The sequence below is a fragment of the Chiloscyllium punctatum genome, chromosome 31 (genome assembly GCF_047496795.1).
Source record: "Chiloscyllium punctatum isolate Juve2018m chromosome 31, sChiPun1.3, whole genome shotgun sequence".
Taxonomy (NCBI): Eukaryota; Metazoa; Chordata; class Chondrichthyes; order Orectolobiformes; family Hemiscylliidae; genus Chiloscyllium; species Chiloscyllium punctatum.
In genome coordinates, this window is record NC_092769.1 from 49,143,339 (window position 1) to 49,150,449 (window position 7,111).

Consider the following 7,111-nt stretch of genomic DNA (forward strand, 5'->3'; position numbering starts at 1 on the left):
AAATATTCCAAGCATTCGTTTCAATGAGATCAATACATTCCACCTGATAGTCTGGCTCGTGATGTGGAAATTAATGGTCTAATTAATGGTGCCAGACAACATCACTTTATTCAACTAAAGTCAGCAATATACATTCACAATGTGAAAGGCACAAACTGTACTTATACCCAGATCAGCCAGTGTCATCTGCAGTCAGACACAAAATTCAGACCATTGCACAGAAGATAGACGTGTCCTCACAACATTGGAAATGATTTTGTTTGATAAAGCAGTCCATCATAGACTTGCTTAGAGCAACTCGTGAATATTGCTTGATATCTTTTTGTGTGGGGTAACACATGAAATATTACTGTATTCAGACTGATGTGAACCATTTGCACTTCTAGTTATTTGAAAACGTCCTTCAAAATAGATATGTGAGTAAATTTTAGAAATCATTGATCAAAGGGACAATTTTTTTGGATTCAAGGAAGATCCATAGTGAGATTTTGTAAATGTTTGGAGCTGTGATTGCTTATATTTTTAACTAAGACATTGACATACAGTGGACAACATCACAAGTTGCTGTAACATGAAATTCGCAACCACTGTGAACCTGGAAGGTAATGGTTCAGAATTTAACAAGGACCGAACAAGGTTCGTGAATGGACCAACGAGTGAGTCATGAAATTTAACAAATGCATTTCTGAAATGATTAATTTAGCTAGGATGAATGTAGAGATACAAATTCACATCTCTGTTTGCATTTCAATATGCTATAAATCACTTTTCTATTATATCCTAAAATACTTGCTACTTTGTTCATATTTAATACACTCTATCTTGTACCGGTGTGAAGATAGTTTCTTTATTTATTTCACTCAAGACTGTATGCTGTATTCTTGCCTCAGTATTGACCAAACTCGGTTTGGTGCCAGCTTATGTCACTTGAGCTGCTTTTTCAGGAAGTGAATCTCTCCACCTGTTATGTCAAAATAATCTGTTCATGCTTAGTTCGAAATGAATCCTGTTAATATCATCCCAAATTCGGCTCGGTTATTTTGTATTTATTCATTGGAAATGAACAGAATATGACTGGTCTGTTCTTGGTGGAATGGGAGAGGGAGTTAAAGTGTTCAGCCACGGGGCCGTGGGGTTGGTTGGAATGGGTGTCCCAGATATGTTCTCTAAAATGATCAGCAAGTTAGTGTCCTGTGTCCCTGATGTAGAGGAGACCACATCAGGTGGAACAGACACAGCAGATGACATTTGTGGAAGTATAGATAAATTTCTCTGGATCATTTGGAGCCTTGTCGGAGGTGAGGTGGAGGTGTGGGCGCAGATTTTGCACTTCCTGTGGTGGCAAACGAAGGTGATAGGGGTAAGGAGTGGGCTGGTGGAGGGGCATGGACCTGACGAGGGAGTCGTGGAGGGAATGGTGCCACCGGAATGCAGATAGGGGTAGGGAGCGAAATATACTCGAGTGATGGGGTCTGTTTACAGGCGGTGGAAGCAGCGGAGGATGATATGATGTATGCAAGGTCGGTGCATTGGAAGTTGAGGACCAGGAGGTCTCCCTGTTGAGATTGGAGGAACGGGGTTCAAGGGCATTGTTGACCACGTGGGAGGGGAAATTGCAAATTTTGAAAAAGGAGGTTATCTGGGATGTTTTATGGTGGAACTGGTCCTCCTGGGAGTAGGTGCGGTGGAGGCAGAGGAATTGACAATAAAGGGATTGCATTTTTACAGGAGGCCGGGTGGGAGGAGTGTAGTCCAGGTAGCTGTGGGAGTCAAAAGACTTGTAGTAAATGTTTAGTTGGTCACAGGAGATAGAGGTGGAGAGGTCTAGGAAAGGGAGGGAGGTGTCCGAGATGGTCCCTCTGAAGTTTAGGTCAGGGTGGAAGGTCTTATTAAAGTTGATGAACTGTTCAACCTCCTAGTGGTAGCATGAGGTGGCATTGATATAGTCATCAATGTAGCGGTGGTAAAGGTGGGCAATGGTACCAGTGTAGCTGTGGAAGATTGACTGTTCCACATATCTGACGAAGAGGCAGGCATAGCTGGGGTCCATACAGGTGTCCATGGCTACCCCTTTGGTTTGGAGGAAGTGGGAGGATTGAAAGGAAATGTAGTTGAGGTTGAGCATGTACTGCTTGGGTTGGCGTGACAGGAAGAAACGGAGATCTTCGAGGCCTACATCATGGCGTTTGGATGTGTACAGGGCCTGGACATTCTGTTCATTCTGGGGCTTTTCAATTGTTTGCAGTTATTATGGAACTGCAAGGACAATGGCTGGGAACTCGGAGAAACCAATGATTAGGTCTTCTGCTTGAAGCAAATTTTGACCAGAACATTTAAACACCACAAAGCTCGCTGTAGGAAATGCCAGTGCTGCAACTTTTAATAATATTTGAAACTTTGTTAAAAATAGGGATTTTTAGTCATAGTTTCTGAAATAATCAAGAAAATAATTAACCGTTAGAACAAGCTCTCTCAAAGAGAGAGGATTTGCAAAGTTTGAATCCATACAGTGCTGTGGTTTATTTGAATTCAATGTCGGTCAGAGTTAGATACAGACAAGGTGATCTCTCCATATATTGATTCTGTTAATCTGACACACCGACATACATGTCTGTACAAAACTGTATTATTTGTTTAGTTGATCAAAATTTAGGAAACAGATCAAACAGAATGTATTCGGCTGGGGAGGTGATGGATACAGAAGGCAGAATCAAAAACTGGGAACATTAAATCTGAAGAGAGAGTAACAAGGAGTACAAGATCAAAGACATGACCAGGTGCATGTCGATATGTTCCAGACGTTAGTGAATCGAATGAGCTTGTTCGATGGTCGAGAGACTCGCCCAATGACGTCCTGGAATCAGACCATGAAACAGAGATCGAAATGTCGCTTTGCAAATGTCACTTCGATGTGATCGCTTCATACTCTGTGTCCTGATACAGGCCACATTGGCAGATGTTTCCGCCAGATTGCATTCCCTAGGTTTATTTTCTGATCAGAAGTGAGATGTGTGGCTTGCTGCTGGCACATAGAAACAGGAAGTTGCGCGCCAGCTGAGAATGATCCATCAGGCGCTACTTTCCGTATTATCAGCACAAACAGTCTTCCTACCTCTGAGGGTGAACACACACTGACAGGGTCAAGAACAAACGGACAGATTGCTGTAGGTCTCAACATTGTATTCAATTCCATTCCCATGTTCCAGAATGAAACAGAAGAGACACAAGGTTATTTCAGCTCGAGTAAATTATCTGTCAGAGAGATAAGAAGAGTTACCATCGGGTGAAAGGAGCTAAATGACAATATGTAGTTTCGCTCATAAACCTATGTTTAAAAGTAGAAAGCTTGAGGGAAGTTAATAAGTAAATCTAAGAGACATCATTCATTAAAAGTTGGAAAAGTAAAGTTTAAGCAATAAAATTCAGCATGGTAACTCTTCTTATCTCTCTGACAGATAATTTACTCTAGCTGAAATAATCTTGTGTCTCTTCTGTTTCATTCTGGAAAATGGGAATGGAATTAAATACAATGTTGAGACCTACAGCAATCTGTCCGTTTGTTCTTGACACTGTGGAAGTGATATCATATCGCAAGTGGTTGATTCTGTTTTCCGGAGAGGCAATGAGATGTGACATCGGGTGTAAAAAGTGGATGTAATGCTTCTTGACTTCAATCAGGTTTTTGACCAGATCTTGCATCTTCAATATGGTAAGGGTTCATGGGATCTGGTGCAGTTTGGCAAATGCATCAAAGGTTTATTTGTTGGCAGAAGGTAATGTTCGAAGGTAGTCATTGTGAAGACATCTTGCGTCCAGTGGCTTATTATATGACTTGGTGCTGGATCCTTTGATGTTTGCAGAGTATATGAAAGGTCTAGTCAAGAATGGAGCAATTTTGATTAGTAAGTTAAAAGATGAGGTGAAAAACGTTTGGTTTTGTAATTAGTGAGGAGGAAAGCCCGTGTGACATCAATGACCTTGTCTGTCGGAGAGAAGAATTGAAAACAGAACATTATATCCTAAAGTCTGTGAAGTAAAGCATTTTCGAGACTAACAATTTAAGTGAATATATGATGTATTGTTGGAATCTACAAAATACAAAGGATAAGCGATCTTCAGGAATCCTGAAGAAGGGCTCATGCCCGGAACGTCGATTCTCCTGCTCCTTCAATGCTGCCTGAACTGCTGCGCTTTTCCAGCAACACATTTTCAGCTCTGATCTCCAGCATCTGCAGTCCTCACTTTCTCCTCGATATTGTGGCTAGACCATTAATTCAGGAAGCTGGGGACTGAGCCCACAGTGCTGCCACATCACGTCGTGAATTAAGGTTGATAATTAAACAACGCATTGAAGGAATAAGCTCCACAGATATTCCCTTGCTCTGCTTTGGAAAGAACAACACATCAGCGCAAAAGTTAAGGCTGAAGCGTTCACAGCAACCTTCAGCCAGATGTGCCAATTGTCTGATCCATCTCAGCATCTTCCATAGATCACCAATATTACAGATACCTGTCAGCAGGGAATTCGCTTCGCTCCACGTGAAATCAAGACACTGTTGGGCGAGTGGCACTGGTTACTGCAAACGCTATGGAGCCTGACCAAATTCTGGCAATAATACTGATGACTTGTGCTAGCCAAGCACTCCCAGTACAGCTACAACACTGGCATGGACAATGTGGAAAATAGGCCAGGCATGTCCTGGGCACAGAAAACAGGTCAAACCACCCTGGTGAATTACTGCCCCATCAGTCCATGCTCAATCATGAGTTAGGTGTCGGAAAGTGCTTTCCACAGTGCTATCAAGCAGCACTAGCTCAGCAATAACCTGCGTAAATGTGGGTCATGCAAGGCCTACTCAGCTCATGACTGAATTACAGACTTGATTGAAACATGGACAAAGAACTGAATTCCAGAAATGAGGGGAGAGTGACAGCCCTTCACATTAAAGTCACATTCGACAGAGTGTGATATTATGGAGTCCGAGCAAAACTAGATTCAATGGGTATCAGTTGACAACCTCCCTGCTGCCTGCAGTCAGACCTCCCACATTGGAAGATGGCTCTGCTTGTTAGAGGTCAGTCGTCTCAGCCAAAGCAAATCTCTCTTGGAGTTCCTAAAGAAAGTGTTCTTGGCCCAATCATGTTCCGCTGCTTCAGCAATGACCTTCCCTCCATCAGAAGGTCAGAAGTGAAATCTGCATTGATCTCGCACTTTTTCTGTGACTCCTCAGTCCATATTCAAACGCAACAAAATCTGGACAATATCCAGACTTGAGCTGACAAGTGACAAATAGCATTCACAACACAAAACTGCGAGACAATGACCATTGACAATAGGAGTGAATCTAACCAAAACCCCTTGACATTCAATAGTGTTACCTTCACTGAATCCCTCACCATCGACATCCTGGGTTTTATTGTTCATTAGAAATTGAGCTGGACACTCCATATAAATACAATGGTTGTAACAACAGGACAGAGGCGAGGAATACTGCAGCGAGTAACTCACCCTTCTGACTTGCAAAGCCAATTGACTATTTAAGAGACAGAAGTCAGGAGAGTAATAGCACAGCTCACCCCTTGATTGGATAGGAGCACCTTCAACTGCACTCAAGAAGTTAGGCATTGTCCAGGACAAAGCATCCCACTTGATCAGCAGCACATCCACAAGCGTCCATTGCCTCCATATCTGATGCTTAGTACCAGCCGTATGCTGAAAAATGAGTTGCTGGCAACGCGCAGCAGGTTAGGCAGCATCCAAGGAGCAGGAGAATCAACGTTTCGGGTATAAGCCCTTCTTCAGGCATACCTGCCATATGCACTATCTAAAATACTGCACTGCAGAAACTTAGCCACTTCCTTAGACAGTACCTTCCCACTACCACTTGCATCTCGATGGACAAGAATAGCAGATACTTGGGAACAGCACCACTGTAAGCTCCTCTCGAAACCACTCCTGACATGGAAATATATCATCGATCCTTGACTGTAACTGGGTCAAAATCTGGAACTCCCTTCCTCAGGCCATTTTGGAACATGTTATTTCAGAAAGGCAGCTTACTGCCATCTTCTGAAGGACACCTATAGACAACTGAAAGCAACCACCGTGTTCCATGAGTCAATAAAAAAAATCATTCAAGCTAACATGACAGTTTGAGAAAGTGGTTGAGGTGGCACGATGGGTATGTAATAAGCAATCAAAAGGTTTGGAGCAAAGTTCCAGAATCAATCTCTACCACGGTAGCTTCAATTAATGAAAGAGTATGAAATGAAAATGCTGGGGTAATGAATGATAATCACAGACCGACCAAAGTTTTGAATGATGTTACATGGTTCAGTATTGTCCTTCAGAGGAGGATGTGTGACTTTCCTACCTGGCCTGCCTACCTGTTCAACAAAAAGGCGATGGTTCCTTTCCTGTGCCGAACCTGACTAAGAAAGTGAGGACTGCAGGTGCTGGAGACCAGAGTTGAGAGTGTAGTGCTGGAAAAGCACGGCAGGTCAGGCAGCATCCAAGGAGCAGGAGAAGCAACGTTCCAGGCATAACAACTTCATCAGGTATCTTAATGAAGGCCTCATGCCCGAAACGCCTATTCTCCTGTTCCGGATGCTGCCTGACCTGCTGTACTTTTCCAGCACTTCAGTCTCGACTGAGAAGCCATTTGGTTGTAATAAAGCTTAAGAAAGATCAACCATAATTGGCCAAGCAAAATGGCAGGCCTTCAAAAAAGTAGCTGATGACCACCTTCTTGGGATATGTGACTAACTTTTTCATAAGTCAGTGCAGAATTCAAAAATGTAAATTTTGGTGAGTCAGGCTGTTCAGTCAGAGTCCGGTACACATTTAAGATTGATGATTGGATGCAAAGTCTCCTGTGGTGTTGCTGTGAACAGCAAGAGAGTTCTTGCTAGTATTGCACTCCAATTTTTGTTCATGAAATGAAGTGTCAGATTTATTGCATTTCTGTGCTTTCTGTGCATTTCCCACATTAGGATCACAGTTTTGATATCATGAGACCAGTATTCTCGAACTCCAGTTTGATGTTGAATGGCCAGGGTTTGGAATACCATCGTTTGCCCAGGGTGAAATTTGAATTTAAAGAAATCCTGG